Source organism: Pelodiscus sinensis, unplaced genomic scaffold (genome assembly GCF_049634645.1).
Source record: "Pelodiscus sinensis isolate JC-2024 unplaced genomic scaffold, ASM4963464v1 ctg35, whole genome shotgun sequence".
NCBI lineage: Eukaryota > Metazoa > Chordata > Testudines > Trionychidae > Pelodiscus > Pelodiscus sinensis.
Genome location: NW_027465908.1, coordinates 7,386,524 through 7,392,982, shown reverse-complemented (window position 1 = coordinate 7,392,982; position 6,459 = coordinate 7,386,524). Strand labels below are relative to the sequence as shown.

Here is a 6,459-nt window from a genome sequence, read left to right as displayed (position 1 = left end):
CTGTGGGCTTGGCTGTCTGCAGCCTGGAAACCTCCTGGCTCCTCAGACCACTGGTCGGGATGGAGCGTTACAGACGCCGGAATAATGGAATTGCTGTGTAGACGCTCCCATTGTTATTTCAGAATAATGACGGTTATTGCCAAGGAACGCTGCTGTGTAGATGCAGCCTAAGAGAAATGCTGAGCAAGGGCTCCTACAATGGCAGGGGAGATGGGGAAATGAGGTCACCTCGCTAGATATAAAACAGATGATGTGTCAGGAGTGGGATTGGAACCCACAGCTCCATTTGGAGACCAGAACACCCAACTAAGGGAAAGATAGAACCTTGAGTTTGGCACTTTAGACCACTCGGCCATCCTGACACTCATGCAAACACCTCAAATGCAGTTTTCTTACATGTGTGAGTTGCTCGGGGAGGCCGAGGGAGCACCTCTCTTTCCCCACTAAACAGCCGCTGTACAGCACAGCTGGGTTTATCCACAGTCACCCTCACGAGGTGTTTTGCAGGGAGCTGACAAGAAGCGGAAGAGGGGAAACTGCCGGCTGGCAGAACTGAGGCTTGGGATTCTCCTGTGCCAGGGAGTCTGCGTCAGTGCCCTTAGGGATCCTGAGCTGGGCGGCTCCTGGGCTTGTTGGCTCCAGACCAGGGGTGTCTCTTCTGCAGGGTGAGGCTTGTTCCCGGGGCTAACGCTTATCCCTGGGACACACTTTGTGCAGGGACCATTGGTCTTTGTGCCACAGTACGTGTCTGGGACGTGGGAGTGAGGAACCTGCCTCAAATAGACACGTATTCACCCCCCGCAGTGCTCTGCTTGAGGCTCCGGAGCCCTGGCTTTGACTGGTGCCTGGCACGTGTGGAATTAGATCTAGGGGGAGATTTCTAGAGTCCCACAACAGCTGCTGCTTACATGCAGATGTGCACATCTGTCTGGGGTTACTGGGCACCCAGCCTGCTTCCTGTCCCTGCCAACCTGGGCAAAGTGGCATCACTGGCTCAGGGGTTCCTCTCCTCAGTGCACTGCAGAGAAAGCCCTTGTGTGTTAAAGGGCCTCAGGGAGCCCAGAGCAGAGGGAGCTGGGAATCTAGTCCCATTGATCCCCTCAACACACACACACAGTCCCAGCCCCAAGCCTCCCCCACATCCCTCATTCTGTGCCCTGACTTCTCTACCCTTCCACATCCTCACCCCTGTCCTGAGCCCCATCCCCAACACACAATCCCCAAATTCCTGCCTTGAGCCTCCCACACTGTCATTTCTTACAGGTACTATAAGGTACTTTCTGTCCTATCACAACCACTCCCCCAACTTCCTGCCTTGAGCCTCCCCCAGTCCAACGGGTGGTGCCCAATAGAACAGTCCCTGTAAGAAATGTGTCACTTTCACCCCTGGGAGCAGCTCAGCCATGCAAAGGGGCTGCCTAGGGCAGGACATTAGCCCTGGAGGGCAGGGGTGGGTGTGGCAGTGACATCGCAAGGGCCTTTTGCAGCCCCTCAGCTTATTGGCTAATGGAGGTTGGGAGGTGATGACCTCACAGAGAGTCCATGACAATGGCCAGGTGGGACAGGCTGCAGGGGAGACTTTGCTGCAGGGAGACTCAGAGCCCCCCATGGCTTTGCTGCAGGGAGTCTCCTTCTGGAGATCTGCCCTTGAGGCTAGAGAGAGAATGAGGGTCACAAGCACGAGTGTGAGGAGGAGCCTCCTTGGAGTTTTCTCCTTTCCCTTGACTAACTGACCTAGAAGACAGACGTCCCCGTGGAGAAGGGAAGAGCCTCCAAGAGGGGCCCTGTTGCTACAGCAGGGGAATTAGCTCAAGTGGCAGAGCACTTGCTTAGCATGTGAGCAGCAGTGGGATCGATACCCACATTCTCCACTGATGGGAAAAATCCCCCTTACAAGGAATTTTTGCAGCACCTCAGCTCATTGTGGGTGGGCAGGAAGCTGGGGGCAGAGCTGGGCTCTAACTCACTAGGGTGCATCCCATAGCTCAGAATAAGCGATGCAATTGGGTAGCTTATTTCAAGTCAATTTTGAAATAGCTTATTTTGTATTTTGGCACTGGCTACACAGCACTTAGTTCCAAATAAATCACAATTCCGATCCCTCACTCCTCACTCCTTGCACCATGAGGTTTGCAGGGACGTCGGAACAGCGAGCCCGTTATGGTTTGAAATAAGGGGCTTGCTCTTAAGACGCGTCTGTGTGATATGAGCACCACGTCCTAAACCTCCGACCTTGCCGGCCCACAGGTGTCAGTCTCACAAGTGGCCCTTTCAGAAAGAAGCCTTAGGCAGCCGCAGGGACGTTATAGCGGGGAGGAGTCCTGTGGCACCTTGTAGACTAACTGAAGTGTAGGAGCATAAGCTTTCGTGGGCAAAGACCCACTTCGTCCGATGCATGTAGTGGAAATATCCAGAGGCAGGTATAAATATGCAGGCCAGAATCAGGCTGGAGATGACGAGGTGGATCCAATCAGGGAGGATGAGGCCTCTTCTAGAAGCTGATCTGGAGGTGTGAATTCCAAGAGAGGAGAAGCTGCTTTTCTAGTTAGCGAGCCATTCCCAGTCTTTGTTTAATCCAGAGTTGATTGTGTCAAACTTGAAGATGAAGTGTAGCTCAGCAGATTCTCTTTGAAGTCTGGTCCTGAAGTTTTTTTGCTGCAGGGACGTTACGGGCTCTGGAACAAGGTAGGTGAGGTAGCAGAATCTTTCATGGGCAGCAGAATTAGCTCAAGTGGTAGAGCGCTCGCTTAGCATGTGAGAGGCAGTGGGATCAATGCCCCCATTCTCCAACTGTACCTTTGTTCTCATCTCTTACTTTCACTGTCAGGGGCTCAGTGGCCCCCTTCCTACCTGCTCTCCCAAAAGAGGCAGACCTGGCTCCCCTTTCTTTTTCCCCAGCAATTGCCATGCTGCAAAGCAGAGAGTGGTGATACTTGGCTCTGTGGTGCACTGGAAAGCATGTTGGACTTTTAAGCTGCAGCAATTCATGTGAGCCCAGCTAACCATTCAAAGTTTGTGGGTTCAAGTCCCATGAGTGTCACTTCAGCTGCTTTCTCATTTCCAGGACACAGCTTTTACAGACCAGGGAATTCTTAGCATGAAACTGGGGTAGGTTTGAGTCCAGACAGTTCCCAGCAGACCCCACTGAGGGTGGAGGGAAGGGCTGGTTCTTGGGGTTGGGTTTGGGGGTCGTTCTGAAAGGCTGCAGATGCAGTTAGATCGTTTTGTTCCTCCCTGTCTCCTACTAGTGCTGAGCAACACTCAGGCTATGTCTACGCTGCACTGTTCTTCTGCAAAAAGCTACGCAAATTTCAAAACTTTCTAGCACCCTGCCCTGCACCTTGTGAACACTCCACCTCTTGTTCTCATGGAAGCGACTCACCCGAGCTGCCAGCTCCTCATTTCCTCACCAGCCCCTTGAGATTTGTAGCTCAAAGCTGGAGCTGCTGTGGCAGGAGGTGAAGCTACAGAAGCTGACAGGGGACAATCAGCAGGCGGAGGGTTATTTTTTCTCCTCCCTGGGCTGATGTGGCTAGAACTGAGGAGAAGAAAATCCTCTTCCCTTCTCCTCAGAAGATGGAAATTGCAGTTGGTTCTCTCTCTGCTTCTACTAAAGCTGGACCCCAGGACTAGACTTTTTCTTTCTAAAACCCTGGTGAAAGCTGAAGGTGAATTGTTTGCAAATTGAGAATGTGAGTTAAAGAAGGGCTTCACCCAGCAAGGGGCTTGAACCCTTCCCACAGACACAGCAGGCCAGGGGGTTGTGCACCTGCAGTGGCCCCTTCCTACTTGGCTTCCCACAAAGCTGGGGTGAAAAATTGCTAGACCCCAGCCCTCCCGGGCTAAGCCATGGCAGAGGTAGCAGGATTCACTCCCATCTTCTCTTGCCTGTGCCCTGGTACTGAGGGGCCGGCCCCTTTCCTGCTGCCCCAACTCTTATTCCCACAATGCACTTTGTGCAGGGACCATTGGTCTTTGTGCCAAGGTGCGTGGCTGGGAACCAGGACTCAGGACCCTTCCCCCCATCTAATCCACTCACACTTTCTGGCTGCCTCCAGCACAGGCTGAGCCCAGGGGCCAGGTGGGTGACCTGCCCTGCAGCTGTGATGGCATCAGGCCCTTCCCACCCACCTGCTCAGTCTGGAGATGGAGCTCCAGTGGCCTCAGACACCCAGCGAGAGGAACAAAACTCTCTTTGTTGAACCTCAGTGCATGGAAGCTGAAGCACCTGAACTTGTAAAAACCAGCTGAGTCTTAGTAGGTCCCACTGAGATTTGAACTCAGATTGCAGGATTCAGAGTACTGAGTGCTGCCCCTTACACCATGGGACCTGTGGGGTGAAAGTGCAGTGGGCACCTCTGACTCTCAGCTCTCAGGCTGGCCTCTGCTCTCCTGGCTCCCTCCAGCTGCTTCATCTCCCAGGACTCTCTGTCCTGCCCCAGCTCTGCTGCTTTCAGGGCAAATCCCTTGTTAGGACCAGTCACACTCTGGGGTCAGTGAGGGCCCCTCCCACCTGAGCTGTGAGTCACACAAAAGCCTCGTTTCCTGCTCCGTTCCCAATGCTGGATGCAAACACATGGTTGCTATGGGGGTGTAACAAGTGCCCCCTTAAAAAGCTCATCAATTGAAATGAAACTTTTACATCTGCAGGTGTGTCACACTTTGGATTTCTATTGACCAGGGATTCTTCAAATGGCCACAAACCCCTAACATGCTCTAGTGCCAATGCACATAAACCAGACAAACCCGTCCCTCAGCTGGAACCAATTCAAACCGGCTCTGTGTGTGTGTCTGGTTTCTGTTTCCATCCATTCAACAAGGGTGTGATCTGATCTGGATGCCCATTGGCTCGTCCTTACTCTCCTTTGGCCCTGTCCTGCAGAAAAACAAGGACCATGTCCAGCTGGGGATGAATGGCCACAATCGATCTTACAGTGTTTGATTTAGCAAGTCCAACTAAGACTCACTGAATCAAACCCAGAGGCCACCCCCACCAGCTTCCAGCACTTCTGCTCTTTGCCCCCTTTCGGCTTCCTGCTGTGGGGACATGGCCAACTCCAGCTACGTAGGGAGGGATGGCAGGGAGAGCAGACACGTTGGCCAGGCACCACTGGGGGCTGCCTCCTTTGCCTCCCCCACACCCAGCAGCTGCTTGGCCAGCTTAGTCATGGGGCTGCTCTCTGGGACTTCTCTCCCAGCTCCTCCACCTGTTGCCATTGCCCATCCCAAGGGAGGGGGGACGAGAGTCACTCTCCACGGTGGCAGGAGCTGCAGAGGTGGCACTCGCAGGGTCTCTGGGCACTGACACCCCCAGGGAATCACAAAGGCACTTGGCGCTGGCTCCCCTGTCCCAGCAATTGCAGTCAGAGCCCTGCCTTGCCAGTGCCAGGCACAGCAGCCCCTCAGGGGTTAGGTTGGAGTCCCCAGGTGGGGGCCTGGCCTCCTTCAGTTTGGTCCCTTCCTGACAGCAGAGAATTCCTTTGCCCTGCAGCAATCTCTGTTGGCCAAAGGGTTAGCAACCGAATATTTGCCCAAGGTTAAGTGCAGCAGCAGAAGACACTGTGATGTGCATTTCTGTGGTGTAGTGGTTATCACATTTGCCCAACCTGTGAAAGGTCTCTGGTTCAGAAACAGTGGGTCTTCTCTTATTGCAGTTCCCTTTGATATTCCCCAAAGCAGTTTCTATGCCCTGCTCTCTGGTGCAGAAAGAGACAGCTAAACAGGTTAGGATGAGACTGGAGGAGGCAGGGCTGGGGCTGAGACTTCTCAGTGGTACCTTGCCTGGCATCAGGTCATTGCAGCCTCACAGTCCAGGGCCCACCCTGGAAGTGCCTCATTTCAAGAGGGATAAGGGATCTTTTGGGAAAGGCTTTATTTTTCAAAAGGTCAGCGTCTAGACTGGCGCTTTTCTCCGACAAAAAAAGTGGCAGCCATTTTTATGCTAATGAAGCACAGGAGATTTAAATCCCCGCTTCATTAGCAATTGCGATACATCTCATTTACATCCCTTTTCTGAAAAAGGGATGTAGTCTAGACGTAGCCAAGAAGTTTTACAGTAAAGCGTGGTAAGAGAGGGCTTCTTGCATAAGAGGGCAGTGTGGAGATGGGACAGGTGTTTCCTGTGCAAGAAAGCCCAATGGCTAAAATGGCCATCAGAGCTTTCTTGCACAAGTGAGCGTCCACACTGCCATGGATGTTCTTGCTCAAAAGCACATCTCACACATGGCAGGGTGGATGTGTTCTTGCATAAGAACCCTTGCGCAAGATACCGCCAGTGCAGACACAGCCAAAGGGACCTTCAGAGATGAAGTCCAGCCCCCTGCCTCACAGCAGGACAAAGCACCATCCAGATGGATGTCTCTCCAAAACAGGAAACTACCAGGAGCAGGGTTTGAACCTACACAGACAACCATCTATTAGAGCTTAAGTCCAACACCTTAACCACTCGGCCATCCTGGT

At 53.0% G+C, this 6,459-nt stretch overlaps 1 non-coding gene across 1 annotated transcript; it reads right to left on the bottom strand.

Moving 5' to 3' along the window:
* Positions 1 to 6,376: 6,376 nt before the first annotated feature.
* On the bottom strand, positions 6,377 to 6,459 carry TRNAL-UAA (transfer RNA leucine (anticodon UAA)). Its single transcript has one exon. It is a non-coding gene; the product is annotated as a tRNA-Leu (tRNA).